At 48.0% G+C, this 18,290-nt stretch overlaps 1 protein-coding gene across 6 annotated transcripts in view; it reads right to left on the bottom strand.

The window, feature by feature from the left end:
* PAICS (phosphoribosylaminoimidazole carboxylase and phosphoribosylaminoimidazolesuccinocarboxamide synthase) overlaps positions 1–18,290 on the bottom strand; it is a 1,039,115-nt gene that overhangs the window by 413,244 nt on the left and 607,581 nt on the right. The window lies entirely within an intron of this gene.

The following is an 18,290-nucleotide window of genomic DNA, read 5'->3' as shown; positions in this document are numbered from 1 at the left end:
CATACTACTTTCAACTTAGCCTTATAGGCACATGAAGGTAAGCTTCCTTGAGATCCAAAGTTACCATCCAGTGATCCTTGCCAGCAGAGGTAACAGTTGCTGTAACGTCAACATCTTGAACTTGGGAATGTCCAGATAAGTGTTGAGGATAGATAAATCCAAAATGGTCTCTCACGTTCCCCCTTTTTACTAGGAACAGGGGCGAGAATAAAATCCCAAGCCTCCTTTCTGATACAGGGACTGGCTGAATGGCCCCTATCTGGAGTAACTGAGAAACTTGCTTGTGAGCCTCTATTCTTTGTGGAGGAGGAACATCTGGCATGCCTTTGAAAGGGGCATGGTGTGGAAATAAAATCTGTAACCGTGATGAATGATATCCAGCACCCATCTGTCTTGAGTGATTAAATCCCAATTTTCTTTGAAAAGAGACAATCTTCCTCCCAAAGGAGCTGCAGACGCAGAGTCCACTGGCAGCTGAAAAAGGCAGGTCATTGGTTGCTTCACGAAAGGACTGACCCCTGCCCTCACCAGAAGTCTGAGCAGGTGAACTGTCTGATCTAGGCCTAAACGAACCTTGAGCCCCTGCCCCTACCATAGAGACTCCTACCCCTAGACTGGGAACCAAGCAGGATATGTCCACCCCTTACCCTAGCAGGCCAATTTCTACTAAACGGAGGCTGCACCTGCAAAAATCTTTAACAGTCTGCATAGACTTAGCTTTGTCCTCCATTTTCTTTAAAACTGCTTCCACAGGCGGTCCAAACAACACATCAGACTGTAAAGGAGCATCAAAATCCTGGTCTTAACATGCTCAAATCTCAGCTAAATTCTGATCCTTCAACCAGGCATGTCTAGCGAAAGAACAGAACTAGTAGCAGCACCTCAAAAGGCTTCAGGCACAGCATCAAACACTGCAAAGAATGCTTACCCACTTGTTCAGACACATGAACCAAATCCAGCAATTCTTTACACTCAATACCTTCCGCCAAAGCATCACCTTAGAGATTCATTGTGAAAGGAGATAATTCTATTTCAGCATATGAAACTGACAATTCAACTTCATCTGGCTAGAGTGGAAGAAGTATATATTTTCTACCCCACCTATCCAAAGCCCTTGCCTCTTTATCAGAGGGGTGCAGGATCTTACCCCACCTATCCAAAGCCCTGCCTCTTTATCAGAGAATTTTGATTTTTTAACCAAGCTTCACACCTTTAGGCCCCTGAGAAACAGTTTCTGGGTCCGCCCTGGGACTCTTAAACAAATACTTATGAGCTTTGGGCACCCTATAATACTATCATCAGGCTTAACAGGCAGGAGGCAAGGAGTCAGGGTTCAGGGAAGCCTCTCAAAACATCCTCCCACCCACACACAACAGGAATGGCCAGGCCCCTATGCTGGGGTAAAACAAGAATTCCCTAAGCCTTTCCTGAATCAGAGTAATCCTGGCCTTCCCATTTAAAGTGCTCCCCATGGAGTGAAGAGTCTCTGAAAATGAAAAAGGAGGAGAAGCTGAAGCTGTAGGAAGGAATCATCCCAACTCAGAATCAGAATAAGCAGGAAAATCCCTTGCAAGTCTTCCACAGAAGACCTGTGAACACTGTTCAAAACTATCAAACTCCTGTTCCACCCTAGGCCTCTTATCAGGCGGGGCATAGAACCTCTAATCAGAGTAATCAAATCTTCTGCCATTTTAAGCATATGTTTCTTAGGCACAGAGCCCGAAATGCTAGGAGAAGCCCCCTCAGAAGCTGAACTTGGCCTACCTCTAAAAGAAGCTTTGGCAACAGAAGGAGAGGCCCTAACTACCTTGGGAAGAGAGGGAAGAACAGTTACCTGAGAAGCCCCCCTCAGCCTGGCCTACCTGAGAGGGCACATCCTGTAACAGTAAAGTATCTGCCTGAGACTCCAGGAGAGACTGGCAAAAAACCTCTGCCTCTAGATTTCTAAAGAACCGACGTCGGACCGCCGGTTCCTCACCACCCCCCCAAACTTGTTGTTTTTGGCTTTTGGCTTAGAAGCGATGTCACCATAGAGACTCCTGGCAAAAACCCTGGCTCCCCTAGTTTTCTAAAGAACCGACATCCGACTGCCGGTTCCTCACCCCTAGGCTTCACTGTTTTGTCCTTGGCGCCTTGGATGAAGGCTACGCCGCGGCATATTATAATTGCAACGCTCCCAAACACTAACCTAGCACAATCAAGCCTCCTCTTAATAGTGCGTTGTTTAATCTAGCACAAGAGCGGCAACCAACAACGCTGCAAGGCTCCAAACCTAAACACAAGGTACTATGATAATCCCTTATCTGCTTCCCACAAGAAATACAGTTATTCACTTTTCTGACATCCGTTAAATACTGAGGCAAGAAAAACCAAAAATGTTCTCGGCGGGTTTAGCCAACTCTGTTTTGTTTCTGAAACTCGGTTTCGAAAATCTCAAACGCCAACCTGCACTCGCAAATTGCTTCTGCATCGACCATGCGGCAAAAAAACTGAGAAAATGACGCCGTCATGGCGCGCATAGTGCCTGTGATCGGACTGACGCCAGTCTAAGGCCATGACCGCTGGTATTCGGGCCGACTGGGACGCGGACTATACCCAATAGTCAGGACTGCAGCAAGGGAAGACGAAGAACATCAGGTGGATCAAAGCTGTATTCTGCTGAAATAGCTGATGCATGAATCTTGGAGGAGTAGGACAGGCCTGAATGAAGTAGTTCGGCCAGATACTCCAGAATGTTAGGCATATCTATGTTTGATACATCTTTTCCTCTTTCAGAACTCCAAATGGCAAACCTTTTCCATTTCCCAGCATAATTCCTTCTAGTTGAAGGCCTGCGTGCTTCAAGAATAATGTCTTTAACTCTTTGTGAAAGTTCTGTATTAGCAGCTGCTATGTGATGTTCCATGCAGTCAGTTGCAGCGTTTTTAGGTTTGGATGCATGGTGCTGAAGTTGTTCTGAGTTAGCATCAAAGGCATCAGGGGTATTGGCCACATATTGTTCGAGACATGCTCCTCAGCAGTGGGTACCAATGCTGTCTTGGCCAGTTTGGAGCTATCAGGATTATCCTTGGGCGTTCCTCCTTGATTTTTAGTAGTACTTTGTGTATCAAGGGAAGAGGTGGGAATGCATATGCTGTTAGGCCTTTCCAGCTGAAGGAGAGCGAGTCCACTTTCCATGCTAGTGGGTGGAATGTCCTTGTGCAGAATTTATTGAGCTGGTGATTGAAAGGTGATGCGAATAGATCTATCTGAGGCATTCCCCATTTCTTCGAGATGGTCTTGAAGATATCCGGGTGCAGCTGCCATTCGTGGGCATCCGATGTGGTCCTGCTTAACATATCTGCTAGAGAGTTTTCTTTCCTGGCACAAATATTGCCTGTAACTGGATGTTGTAGCTGAGTGCCAGGGTCCACAGCTCAAAGTCATTCTGCATAGGGGTAAGAATGAGTGCCTCCCTGTTTGTTGATGTACCACATGACTGTGGTGTTGTCTGTCCTTATCATCAAGTGGTCCTCCTTGAGAAATGGTCTGAACTTTTGGATTGCCAGTTTTACTGCCAGCATTTCTTTTAGGTTGATGTGCAGGTGAAGTTGGTCCTGTGTCCACAATCCTTGTATGCATTTGTCCAGCATATGCGCCCCATCCTAGGTCTGAAGCATCTGTTGTGATGGTCTGGCTTGCTTGACCCTTTGCGAAAGGGCAGGCCTGGGTTTGACTGGCATGCCTGAGCCCACCATAGGAACTCCTGTTTTAAGCATGGAATTAGTGGGATTTCCGTTTCTAGGCTGTGTCTGTGTTGGGACCATAAATTCTTTAGGTACCACTGTAGTTTTCTCATATGTAGTCTGGCAAATGGAACCAAGATTATGCATGATGCCATGAAACCCAAGGCCTGCAGTACCTTTCTTGCTGTTAACTTGTTCAGTTTTGTTAGTGCCAAGAAGTAAAGAGGGAGTTCTTTTTGTTTTTCTGTAGTTAGGAATGCCATTTGTCTTACTGTGTCCAATTCCGCTCCCAGGAAAGTCCTTGTCTGGGATGGTATCAGTCTTGACTTTTGTAAATTGACTGTGTATCCCAGTGCTTGAAGCAAGTAAATGACCCTTTGTAAATCTGTTGTCAGCTTGCTTTTGTTGTCTCCTTGTATCAGGCAGTCGTCCAGGTATGGATAAATTTGAATTCCTGTAGTCTGCAATGGGCGATTACTGATGCCAGGCATTTTGTGAATACTCTGGGCAGTAGATAAGCCAAAGGGCAATGCTGAGAATTGATAGTGCTCTGATCCTGCAAGAAATCTGAGGTATCTTCTGCAGATTGGTCGAATGGGGACGTGCAGGTATGCCTCCTTGAGATCTAGAGTTACCAGCCAACACTCCTTGCCCAGCATGGGAAGAAGTTGCTGTAGGGTCAGCATTTTGAATTTTGGGACAATGATGTAAGTATTCAGGGTGGACAGGTCTAGAATTGGTCTCCAACTTTTTCCTTTCTTGGAACTAGGAATAGTCTGGAGTAGAACCCTTTCCTTGCTCTGCTGTTGGCACTTTCTCCACAGCTCTCATGTTTGCTAACTCCATTATCTGTTGTAGAGCCTCTGTCTTTTGATTTGGAGGTAGATTTGGCATTCCTCTTTGTCTGGTAAAGTGTGGAAGTGGAACCGTAACCTTGATCTATGGTTCGTAAAATCCACTTGTCCTTTGTTATGTGGTGCCAGTTTTTGAAAATAAGGTTAGCTTTCCGCCTAGAGGAGCTGCTATTTGTTCCCTGGTAGGCGGGTTTAGGATTAAGTCACTGTGGCTGTGTTGATGTAGTGGCAGGTGTTGAGTCTGTGCCTCTGTTGTTACCTTGCCACTGTCGTCCTCTGTAGGCACCTCCTCTGGATTGGTTTCTGCCTCTGGAACGTCTATTCCTGCCCCTTTGAGGTCTTGTGGAGTCAGGAAAGGACCAATTTTTGGCAGGCCAGTTCCTGCTAAACCTTGGGGTTGAACCTGCAAGAAATCTTTAACTGTCTGGACTGATTTTGCCTTTTCTTCCATTTTCTTCATAACCTGCTGGGCAGGTGTACCAAACAAACTTGTTTTATCCATAGGAGCATCTAGCAATTTAGATTTAACATGATCCAGTAAAGCTTGCTCCTTTAGCCATGCATGCCTTCTAATTACAGTGCCAGTCATGGCTGATCTAAATGAAGCCTCCAGTGCATCATAGCCACATTTTAAAGAGTGGTTACTAACTTGCTGTATGTTATTTACCATTTCTAATACATATTTCTTATCAAGAGATTCATCAGTGGTTAGCTTTTTAGTTAACTGATCAAGCATAAACTCTTGGTATTGTATCATGTGAAACTGACAGTTTAAAGCTCTAGCTGAGAGAGTGGCTGAAGTGTAAACCTTTTACCCCATCTGTCTAATGACCTTGCTTCCCTTTCAGAAGGAACAGGGTTTTTAGCTATGGTCGCGGCTACTGCCTTGGGACCCTGGGAAATAGTTTCGGGGTCTGCAAGAGGGGCCTTGTAAAGGTGGTGATGAGTATCTGGCACCCTGTAAAATCTGTCTGGTTTGGCAGGGGCTGGGGGTAAAGAATCTGGAGCGGAGCAGACATCATTGAAAGCATCATCTACCACAGAGAGAACAGGAGGTATAGCTAAGGGCCTGTGCTGTGGAAGGTGCAAAAAGGTCCTAAGTCTTTTCCTGGAGTCTGAAAAATCCTGTTGCTGCCATTGGAACTGTTCTCGCATGGCATGCAAGGTTTCCCCAAAGGAGAATTCTTCTGGTGGGGAAGCAGCTGGAATGGATTCTTCAGCATCAGAATCTTCAAAATTGGAGAAAGGAGCCTCTGGCTGGTCAGTTATGTCTGATTCATCAGCAGAAACATCAGAGGACACTGGCTCATGGGGCTCTGCCCTAGGTCTCTTCTCTGGGGGCTGAGAGGCCCTGTCTGGGTGAGATTGAGATCCTCTAATGAAATTAAATCTTCTGCCAAAGTAAGCATTTGAGAACTGGAAGAGGACCTGGTTGAGGGGGGTTTAACAGGCACTGTTTTAGTAGTCTTGGCTGCTTTAGCCCTGGCGAAGGCCTTAATGGACATGGCTGCTGGAGGCCTAGCAGCACCACGTGCTGGGGTAGAGACATCCAAGGGAATGGTGTCTGATAAGTCAGTGGTAAGCACCGTAGTGGGTAAAATTTCTGAGGCCGATTCAAGAGTGTTAGCAGGGACCTCAGTTGTAGAGGTAGATTCAGCTGTATTTTGATCAGTTTTCGGTTTCGCCGAAACCGAGACACTCACGGTTTGCTTAACCATGGTTTCGGCCGAAACCGCGGACTGCGGTGTCGGTCTTTTCTTTGCGTTTTTTGGCAGAATGCGAGTCGGAGGATCCGACGGCATAATGTACGCAAAAATCAGAACCGAAAACTGTTCTGCAAACTCCGACCGACGTCTAAGCGTTCGTCGGTTGAAAGAAGCACAGGACGAACAGGCTGCTACGTCGTGGGCTGGGCCTAAGCAAGGCAGGCAGTAAGAGTGGAAATCTTTATGAGGTATTTGTTTCCCACAGGTTAAACAATTATTAACTTTTTCTGACATCGGCTGAGGCAAGAAAGAGTCCCCAACGGGGTACTTAGCTTTAGAAGTCTTCGAAGTAGTATTCGGTAGAAGTAATCTCTGGATCCGACCGGCACTTGCGAACAGCTTCTGCTTCGGGCGCCACGCGGCAAGAAAGACTGAAGAAAATGGCGTCGGCTGATGCCTTTATACCCGGAGTCCAACAGAGATGACGTCGGGTGAAGTGCGACATCAGCCGAAGCCGGACCCGGACTTTGGAATCCGGCCGACTGTAGGGCTGCCTGACGACAGGACAACCCAGTTGTTATGACTGCAGATGCATCCATGAAGGACATCAGCTTGTCTAATGCACTAAATCACAGGTGGCTCGATAGAGAGGTACACTGATGTCCCACTCACTAGGCTGAATAAGGAGAAATAACAGTCCGCTGTCTATCAGGTACCAGCATCTGACAATACAAGCAAGTACCTGACAATACAAGCAATCAGGTCACTCCACAAGTACAAATATGACTCACTGACCATGTGGGTTTGAATGACCCAAGATGCACCTCCCAGGACTACATGGTGAGACATGGAGGAGCTCGCCAATTATGTGGCCCAGGCAGGTATAACCCTAGCCCTGAACAGTATCCTACTGTCACCCAGAATACCGCAGTACAAGCATAAAATGATAGACTTCAACAACTGGCTAAGTTTCTGGTGTCATTCTAAGGGGATCCAGTATCAGTCTACTTGGGATAACATGACTGCCAGTCCTTGATGCTTTGCCAGAGATGGCCTGCATCTGTCACCCATGGGTTTCTGGATACTGGTTAAGGCTCTTGCCACCCCTAAAGTGCCTTTTTTAGGTGATGTTCCAAAGACCAAATTAAAACCATAACGGCTATAAATAAATGCAGAGGGTCATGCTGCTCAACGCCAGAAGTCTAAATCTCAAGATGCACTTACTTGAAGCACTCCTCAAAATGCAGAACACAGACATGTGTGCTGTAACAGAGACCTGGTTTAAAGCAGCAAGAAAGCACCCTTGCGCTACCAGGCTATAACTCATTCCACACCTTTTGGCTCCAGAACATGAACCAAATCTGCAAAGGCGGTCGTGTCTCCATATTCATAAAGGATATGCACACCTCCAGACTAGAAGCCCAGCATAACGTATCTGAGACGCCTCAGGTACAACTAACATTTGGCAAGATGGCGATTCAGGTCAGAGCTTGCTATAGGTCCCAAGCCGTGTCACAAGACTTTCACTCCATGTTCCTAAGCAGCCTGGAAACTATTAGGGTCCAACAACACTCGTACTAGGTGACTTCAACTTCCCCTCCATCAACTGGGAAAATTACTCATGCACCAATACACTGGCCCAACGCTTCCTGGAATTCATCAATTCCAATGCCCTGGACCAGCTCATTCTTACCCCCACTAGAGGGAGAAAAATCCTTGACCTGGTTACTAACATAGGCAACTGTTGCTCTACACAAACAGTCAATTCCTCTCTGGTTAGATATGACCACAAACTAACCACCATGGAAATCCACATCTCACCCACAGCCCCTGCAAAGGTAACCACCATGAAAAACTTCTCCAAAGCTGACTTTGGGCTCCTAAAAATAGAGGCGGCCAACTTCATGGCACTCATGCCAATAAAAAACAGATGCATGATTGCGGAATCATACACCAATGCACTGTACAAACAAATACATAGTATATGGAACTAGCTATACCAAACAGAACAAAGACGCTCTCCTCCAAAAAAAGGAAGCCAATCTGGTGGACCCTTGCCATTAATAAGCCATACAACAGAAGGAAGAAACTGTTGCAGAAAAAGGTGAAGTCCCAAGACTAGTAAAACTCCCTTACTAGCGTCAAAAGTTAAGATCCCTCATCAAAACCTCTAAAGACAGCTATGAAGGCAGAATTGCAGCAGACACTAAAAACCACAAACCCTTCTATAGTTATATCAAGGATCTCCACAGCAATATGCAGGTTTGCCAAGAGTTGCTGCACAATAGTATCTCCTATACTGAGCCAACAGATATTGCCAACATACCGGCAGACAGATTCAGTGACAACTTTACCTCTCTCTCCCCACCAAAAGACCAATCACAATACCAGAGGAATGCCAGGCCCTCAGCATTACTGCAGTACAGGATAAAGCTGCACTGTCCAAGACCAAGAATACGGCTTCCATGAGAGGTACCTGACAAAATCCCTAGATGTGTTCTACTTGAACTACAAAGTGACCTGGCATCACATCTGTGTAACCTGTTCAATCACTGCCTCACCTCAGGCTTTGTCCCTACTGAATGATGCACTGCTACAGTCATCTTGCTCCATAAAGGGGGAAGGAATACAGACCCTGGGAATTAACTCCCAATCAACCTGCAGAGTCTGATATGCAGAGCTATGGAGCGCATCATCATGGACTAAATTAACAAGGATACAGGGAATTTCAAACTCTGTATCCCCCACAATTTGGTTTTGTGAAAGGTAGATAGTACACTTGTGTACACTTACCATAAATGTAGATGTTAGTGTATTCACTGTTGCAGTCCTTACAAATGGGTTATCCGGCTCCCAGTAGCCAGCAGTCGGCCAGAATACCAAAGTCCTTGGTATATGATGTCAGCTGCCTCTGGAATAAGCCTGACATCATGTATAAAGGCAGGCAGCCATCATTTCCTCAGTTTTTCTTGCCGTAACAGTCAAAGAGCCCCCCAAAAAAGTAAGACTAGGTAAAGAAAAAAAAAATCCAGTCTGTGCCCTAGGAAAAAAGGGGGATGGAAGGGGGGGCAGGACTGCAACAGTGAATACACTAACATCTACATTTATGGTAAGTGTACTATGTTAATCATATTTCATTGTTGCAGTCCTTACAAATGGGTTGATTCCCAAAGCCCAGGAAAAAACAAAAAGGGAGGAGGAACACCAAGGATTAATGGTTGGTAAGAATGCCCTGCAACACTGCAGTGGCAAAACCAGCCCTGGCCTTAGAAAACAAGGGCAGATTGCAATGCTTGGTGAAAGTGTGGACAGAGGTCCACGTAGTTGCTTCCAGATGTCCTTAGTAGGTACACCTCCAAGAAAAGCTGCTGAGGTAGAAGTAGCTCTAGTAGAATGGGTCCCAATGCCCTGAGGAGGAAACTTGCCATGCTGTAACACAAAAGTTAATACAATAAGCAATCCACTTAAAAATAGTTTTCCCCTGGGTTCCAGGAGCAAAAAGTACAGTTTTGTACCTACCATAAATGTAGATGTTCGAAGATCCACATTGCTGCAGTCCTTACATATGGGTAGTCCGCTGTCCTCGGTCGGCCCGAATACCAAAGTATTAGGCTGACGTCGGTCAAGGCGCTTAAGACTGACATCAGGACGTCAGGGTACAAATGCGCATGACCGACGTCATATCCTCAGTCTTTTCTTGCCCCAGATGTCAGAAGGCCCTAAAAGAAAGGCCAAAACCAAAAGACAGCAAAAAACAACCAACCACCCCTGCACTAATCTTATTTACAATATTTACAATATTCACAACCCAAACCACACCACCGCCTCTAACTACAGAGGGGAAGGAGGGAGGGTAAATTGGACTGCAGCAATGTGGATCTTCGAACATCTACATTTATGGTAGGTATAAAACTGTACTATGTTCTTCATCTCACATTGCTGCAGTCCTTGCATATGGGTAGAATCCCAAAGCAGAGGTAAGGGAGGATGGCAAAACTAAAGTATTAGGAGCTGCCAAAATGCCCTGTAAAATTGCAGTGGCAAAACCAGCCCTAGATTTAGAGTAAAGTGGAAGGTGGTAATGCTTAGAGAAAGTATGCACTGAACTCCAAGTAGCTGCCTCCAAAATATCTTTAGTAGCCACCCCCCTTAAAAAAGCTGTAGAAGTGGCAGTAGCCCTAGTGGAATGAGGTCTAATCCCAGCTGGAATCTCCTTACCATGATGGGAATAACAGAAAGCAATACAAAAACCAATCCACTTAGAAATAGTTTGTTTTGAAACAGGCTTGCCCTGAGAACCAAAAGCAAATGAAACAAATAACTGCTGAGACTGCCTGAACCCTTTAGTTCTGCTCAAATAATATCGCAACTGCCTGTGTATATCCAAAGTGTGCAAAATCTTTTCCCCTTTATTTTGGGGGTTTGCATAAAAAGTAGGCAAATGAATAGTTTGGTTTAAAGCCACACCAGAAACCACTTTAGGCATAAAGGAAGGATTAGTACGCAAAGATACCCTATCCTTATGGAAAATTAAGAAAGGCTCAACCGCCATAAGGGCCTGTAATTCAGAAACCCTTCTCGCAGAGGTAATGGCCAACAAAAAAGCAGTCTTCCATGATAAATATTTCAACTCGGCAGTAGCTGCAGGCTCAAAAGGTTGTAGAGTGAGTTTCTCCAACACAAAATTTTAGATCCCAAGCAGGAGTAGGAGCTCTACGTGGGGGTCTTATATTCTTTGCCCCTCTAAGGAATTGCTTAAACAAAGGAAGAGAAAACAAAGGTGGGTCACAATCATAGTGAGCAGAAATTGCTGCAGCATGAACCTTAATAGAGAAGGACAAACCTTTGTCCAGTAACTCAGTAAGATATTGAAGAGCCACACTTAAATTAGGCTTAGAAACATCAAATTCCTTTGCTGTACTCCAAAATAAAAATCTCCTCCATTTATCTGCGTACACTTTCCTTGTACTAGGCCTTCTGGCCTCCAAAATAACATTCAAAACTTGCTGTGGAAGCTGAGACCCACCAGGGTTTAAAACAGAATATGCCAGGCTGTTAGATGTAGAGAGTGAAGTTTGACATTGAGTAAATGACTGTTCTCCTGAGACAGCAGGTGTGGAATCGAAGGCAAAGGCCATGGAGGCTCCCGTACCAGACTTCTCAGTAATGGGTACCAGTGCTGTCGAAGCCAATCTGGAGCTATTAAAATCATCTTTGGCTTGTCCTGTCTGACCTTCAGGAGTACCTTTGGGAGGAGAGGCAGAGGTGGAAAGGCATACACATGAAGATTGCTCCAATTGAATGAGAGAGCATCCACTTTCCAGGCTGTGGGATGAAACCTTTTTGTGCAAAACTTTGGCAGCTGGTAGTTTAGTGGAGAAGCGAACAGATCTATGTCTGGAGTCCCCCAGAACATGTCAATTTCTGAAATACATGAGGATCCAATTTCCACTCGTGGGGATCCATAATTTGTCTGCTCAACACATCTGCTAAGGAGTTCTGTGCTCCCGGCAGAAACCTTGCCTGAAGATTTAGCTGTAAACTGAGAGCAGTCTCCCACAAAATCATTGCTTGTCTGCATAGAGGATAAGAATCGTCCCCTTGCTTGTTGATGTACCACATGACAGTTGTGTTGTCTGTTAGAACCAACACCTGCCCTGGAAGAAGTAAATCCTTGAAAGCTATTAATGCAAATTGGACTGCTAACATCTCCTTCAAGTTGATATGTAGATGTTGAAATCTGGCAGGCCACGTGTCTTGTACCCACTTTCCATTTAGATGAGCTCCCAAGCTTTGTCTGAGGCATCTGTCGTTAGAATCTGACTCGCCTCTGGCCGGGTCACAGAGAGTCCCTTGTTTAGGTGACATTCCTGAGCCCACCACAAAAATTCCTTTTGAATGCAAGGTATTTTCTGAATGACAGTGTCCATATCTTGGCAGTGCTGTGTCCATACATTTTTGAGATACCATTGTAGCTTCCTCATATGCAGTTTGGCATTGGGAAGTACCAGAATACAAGATGCCATGAACCCCAAGGCTTGAAGGACTGTCCTTGCAGTCAGCCTGGACTGACGAGACAATTGATGGAAGTAAAGAGAAAGATTCTTTTGTTTGTCCGGGGTCAAAAAGGCCATCTGGGATGCTGTATTCAGTCTCACACCCAGAAAGCACATGTCCTGAGAGGGTACTAGACTGGACTTTATTTCGTTCACAGAATACCCCAGGCATCTTAACACTGCTATCACATACTGTAAATGATGAAGTTCATCCTTTCCTTGGGCCAGAATCAGGCAATCGTCCAAATAAGGATAGATTTGTATTCCTCTTAGCCTGAAGAAAGCTATCACTGGAGCCAGAACCTTAGTGAACACTCTGGGCACAGTAGATAAGCCAAAGGGCAATGCAGAGAACTGATCATGAGAAATCCCAGCCCGAAAACGCAGATACTTTCTGCAACTGAGCCTGATAGGAATTAGAAGTTATGTACTCACCATAACGTTCCATCTGAGTAGGTGTATTCATTTGTCTGCAACCTGTGGGTTATGGATCCGATATCGGATCCGAACCGGCATGGTTTTCCAGCTATGGATCCAAGCTCTCAGCTCCTCCCCTCACCCATAATGCCCTGCTCTACCCTCATGACCTCAGATAGAGTTTGCCAAAGCAACACCCTGAAAAGGGTAACATAGAATATGCAGGAAACTGAAAGGCCAGGGGGATAGGAGGGCGGGATGGTTGCAGACAAATGAATACACCTACTCAGATGGAACGTTATGGTGAGTACATAACTTCTAAATCTGAAGTAGGATATTCATTTGTCTGCAACCTCTGGGACAGAGTCCCCAGCTACCTGAATCTTGGGCGGCCATCATGGAAGGATATTCCGGAGCACCGTGGAGCCAAAGGATGCTCTACCCCTAGATGCAAGATCCAACTTATAGTGGGAAATAAAAGTATGAGATGAAGCCCACGTGGCTGCTGCACAAATATCATCTAGAGGAATCCTATAGCCTTGAAGGCTGCCGAGGTAGATACTGACCGGGTTGAATGGGCATGAACACCCTCCGGTGCGGGCCTTCCTGAAGCTTGATAAGCCAATAAGATGCACTGTGAAATCCAGCGGGACAGAGAAACTTTAGAAATTGGCTTGCCCAAATTGAATTTTGCAAAGGAAATAAACAACTGGTCGGATTGCCTATGACCAGCCGTCCTGTTCAGATAAAATCTAAGTTGCCTGTGAACATCTAATGAATGGAGCTTATATTCACCTTTGTTTTCATATTTAGGAAGAAAACAGGAGGTTAATGGACTGATTGATGTTTGCTTCAGAAGCGACTTTAGGAAGAAAGGACGGGTTGGTCCTGAGGTAGACACTGTCCGGATGAAATACCAAGTAAGGAGGTTTAGCTGATAATGCTTGAAGCTCAGAAACTCTCTTGGCCGATGTAATGGCTACCAAAAGGCTGTCTTGTAGGACAAGAATTTGAGATCCACCGTAGCGCTGGCTCGAAAGGGGCGGTCAAGGCCTGTAGAACCAGAGAGAGGTCCCAAGGAGGAACCGCTTGTTTTATAGGGGGCCTGAGAAGAAAAGTACCTTTAAGAAAACTTTTACACAATTTGGCTGACATAAGAGGATTAGAGTCATGGCCAATGTGGTAATGAGAAATTGCCGCCAGTTGTACTTTGACTGTGGAACTGCTGGCACCATCGTTAAAGAGAGTGGTTAGAAAGTCAAGCACTAAAGGAAGAGGAACTGTGAAGGATCCAAGCCTTGCCGCTCCGCCCACAAAGAAAAACGCTTCCACTTGCTGCGGTAAACCTTTCTAGTGGATGGTTTATGAGCTGCCACCAAAATTGCCTTAACAGGTGACGAAATACCGGGAGTCCTGATCAAGAGTGGAACTGGAGCAGCCAAGCGGTCAGCTTCAGGTTGTCCAGATTCGGAGGAGGAATGCAGAATGGATGGGATATCAGATCCGGGATGGGATCTAGAATCCAAGGAGGATTCACCGAGTGAGACCTTAGGAAGGGGAACCAGATCTGTCGAGGCCAAAACGGAGCAATGAGAATCATTCTGCAACCCACCAGAGAGGCTTTCTGAAGAACTTGGAGCATCAGAGGCAAGGGTGGATAAGCATACAGAAGACCGGGTGGCCAAGCATGCACCAGAGCGTCTCTTGGGGAACCTCTGGGAGGAGGTATCAGAGCGAAAAAACTGTCGCACTTGGTGTTTGAGGGAGAGGCAAAAAGATCGCATGAAGGGGTTCCCCACCGTGCGAATATGCGTTCCGCTACTCGACAATTGAGAGACCACTCGTAAGGGGTCAGAATGGTGCGACTGAGCTTGTCCGCTAGGATGTTGGACCGACCCGGAATGTGCGTTGCTATTAGAAAGCGGTTGGTGGAGATTGCCCATTCCCAAACTCTCATGGCTTCTCGACAAAGAGGGTAAGACCTTGTTCCCCTTGCTTGTTGATGTACCAGACCACAGACATGTTGTCCGATTGAATCGCAATTGTTCCCAAGGGAAGAAAGTCCTGAAGTGCTAGCAACGCTAAGAGCACTGCTCTCATCTCTAGAACATTGATATGCAGTAAGGTCTCTGAATAGTCCCACGTGCCTTGGACGGTCCGCCCAAAGTGCCCCCACCCGAGGCGGGAGGCGTCCATGGTCACCGTGGCGAGAGGGGGAGAAGCACAAAATGGGCGGCCCCTGTGGAGATCCGGGGAGTGAAGCCACCACAAGAGGGACCGCTTGCAAGCCTTGCTGATCGCAATGGGATGATGCATGGGAGAGCAAGGTATGACCACTGTACTAAGAGCGTCCACTGTAGAATGCGCATATTGAGCCTGGCAAGAGGAAGAAGTGCTATAGCAGATGCCATGGACCCTAGAGCCCTCAGGACCAACTCCGCCGGAACAGAACTTAGTGGAGAATGGCCCGCACCTGGAGCTGCAGATTTTGAACTCTGTCCGCAGTGAGGAAGGCTCGTAAACTCCTTGTGTCTAGCCTGGCCCCTATAAAATCTAAGAGCTGTGTGGGCGCCAGGTTGGATTTCTTTGTATTTATTGTGATGCCCAGAAAAGGAGCAAGATGGAGAAAGGAGTCTCGCCAATAAAAGTAGATGCCTTGTTGGGGCGTAAGAAGCCAGTCGTCCAGGTAGGAAAACACCTGCACCCCTGAAGCCTCAGGTGGGCCGCTACCACTGCTAATACTTTGGTGAACACCCTGGGGCTGTGGTGAGACCAAAGGGAAGGACCCGAACTGGTAGTGACTGGCTCCCAGCCGAAGCGGAGGAACCTCCTGGAGCGCCTGTCCATCAGGATGTGGTAGTACATCCTTGAGGTCTATCGAGCACATCCAGTGATTTTCTCCCAGAAGGGGAGAATAGATTGCAGAGTGACCATTCGGAATTTTTCTTTGGGGACTGCCAGATTCAAGAGAGAGAGGTCTAGGATTGGTCTTAGTTCCCCGTCTTCTTTGGCACTAAAAAGAACCTGGAGTAGAACCCTGATCCGATCTGGTCTGGGGGACGGGCTGGATGGCTCTTTTCTTTAGCAGATGGCCAATTTCTGCCAAAGCGCCTCCCTGACCGGTGGGACGTCTGGGAGGACTTCAACTTTGGAAGGTGAAGGAAAGGGATGCGATATCCTCTGGATATGATTTGGAGAACCCAGCGGTCTGATGTTATGGACTCCCATGCCGCTAGGTGCCCTGAAAACGTCCCCGACTGCCTCCAGAGTGGAGCAGTCGGGCAACCCTCAGGGTTGCTGCGGGCCGTTCAGAGAAAGGTTCCTGGACCCAGTTTCTGGGAGCCCCTCTGCCTCTAGGGCGGCGTCCTCCCTGTCCTCCTCTGCCACGGAAGGACTGGTTGTCCGGAGCAGGCTGGGACTGCTGCGACTTCCGGAACCACATCTTCTTCTGACCCTTTTGGTTCCTAGAGTAGGGCCTCTGGGGTGCAGAGAAGTGGATTCCGACGGTAGACAGCGTCTTCCCGTCCTTCTCGCTCTGGGTCAACGTCTCACGAACGGTTTTGCCAAAGAGAGCAGAACCATCAAAGGGGCGTCGCAAATGATGCTTTGAAGGGCTCAGAAAAATCGAGGACGGAGCCAGGCCTGACGCCCAGTGACTAGGCCTGTCCCGCAGCTCTAGCGGCGCCTTCTGTAGCGTGGGAGAGTAGCCGCATAGAGGTATTAGTAACTGACCTAAGAGTGGCCATACGGGTGGAGTGCAGAACCCTGTCCTCCTCCGAAATGGACTCTGGGGAGATGCAGCATATTCTTTAATGAGATCTCGCTGCATCCTAATGACATGTGCCAAGTAGTTCAGCGCCTTACCGAGAAGGTCGCTGAACTAAACATCCGCTTCCCAAGCGGTCCATCATCCGAGACTCCTTGCTCGGGGATGGACTGAGGGACTCTCCTGAGCCAGTTCCCTCTTGGTGGCCGCAGTCAACATGGCATCTACCGGAGGCCCCTTACTCCAATGGGCACGGTCGGACGGTGGGCTAAGGATCCTATCGGGCCTCTTAGAATTGGCTCCACGGTGTCCGGTTCCTTCCACGCCCTGGTGGTAATGAGGTCCACCAGGGGTCGGCAGGAGGGACACCCAAGAGGTAGACGGGCCCGCTTCAAATGCCTCCAAGAACACGGACTCGTCCGAGGAAGACTTGGGGCAGACCACCCCCTTATACGGAGCATTTCCATGATGTCTCCAAAGGAGACATCCTCGGGGTGACCGTGGGGAGCCTTCCCCTTCCTCCAAGTCCGTGTCTTCTGTGAGACTCGGGAGTCAATGTGCCTCCTTGCACGTATGCTTGCGAGGACATCCTCTGGGGGCTGTCAGAGGAGTCCTCAGCAGCAACTTGTTCCATTGGGGAAACTTGGGCCACAGGAGGGGTCTGCCCCAGGGGCCGGAGGGTGGAAGCCTGGCCCAGTGCAGAGGGAGCGGGACGGAGCCGGAACAAGTGCCGGGGTCCGGAGACCCTCAACAGGGCCCTCTCCACTACATCAAACGCCGGGAGCCGACCTCGACCAAAGGATCCGACAATCGGCTCCCTCGGATCCGAAGAGTGGATCGAGTCGCGCCAAGCGCCGGATCCGGCGACAGTGCGCTCCGACACAGACGGCGCCAAGGAGCACTGATCCCCGGTTCCGAGGCTCGGATCCAGGCTCCGAGGTCGGATCCGATGCACTCGAGGGCAGGGTCGGATCCGGTACCAGTACTACCAGCGCCGACCCACCCCGGCTCGGCTGCTCGGCTCCAGCTGCTCCGAACCCGGATAGCGGGTCGGAGAAGGAGCAATAGGTTTGAAAAAGGGTGTTGAGCTCCCCAGGGAGGCAAGAGCACTCCCATCTGCATCTGGGCCTGGATGAATCTTCTCATCATCCGGTCCAGATCAGCATCCGAAAGGCTATATTGTAGATCTCAACGAGGCTACCGAGGTAGGCCTGGAGTGCCTCCTCGATAGCCTTGACGGAGATCGGGTCTCCTCCTCCTCAGGACCCGTGAAAAGCACACTGGGGACCGGAGCCGAAGGAGGAGACCGAGCCGACAACGGAGCCGGGAGAAGCCGCTTGGCTGGCGGGCGAAACAGAGGTCTCGGCCCGCCTGTGGTGCTTCTCCCTCCGTCCTTTCCTAGCATCCCTCTCCTCCCAGAAACGGGAGGTTGAGTCCCAGGAGGAGGAGGGGTGCCACGGAGGGAAGAACCAACCACGGTTACTCAAGGAGTGGAGGTCGGAGCAGAGTCCGGCGGTAAAGGCCCGCCAAGACAAGCTTGGACCTCCGCTCCTTCAGTGCCCTGGGGTTGAACCCTGCACAAATGGAGCATCCAGATGTGAGGTGTTCAACCCCAGGCAACACACCGAGTGTGGCCATCAGCCGGGAAAGCTTATGGCCACACTGAGCATTTAGAAAATATAGATTTGGGCTGTTCAGCCATCCCAATCTATAAACAAGCTACTAACTAAAGTAACTAAAACAAAATACACACACAGGCCCAACAC

The sequence above is a fragment of the Protopterus annectens genome, chromosome 2.part1, assembly GCF_019279795.1.
Source record: "Protopterus annectens isolate FY-2018-M chromosome 2.part1, PAN1.0, whole genome shotgun sequence".
Classification (NCBI taxonomy): Eukaryota; Metazoa; Chordata; order Ceratodontiformes; family Protopteridae; genus Protopterus; species Protopterus annectens.
The sequence above is the reverse complement of the archived record's forward strand: the minus strand, read 5'-3'. Positions and strand labels throughout refer to the sequence as shown.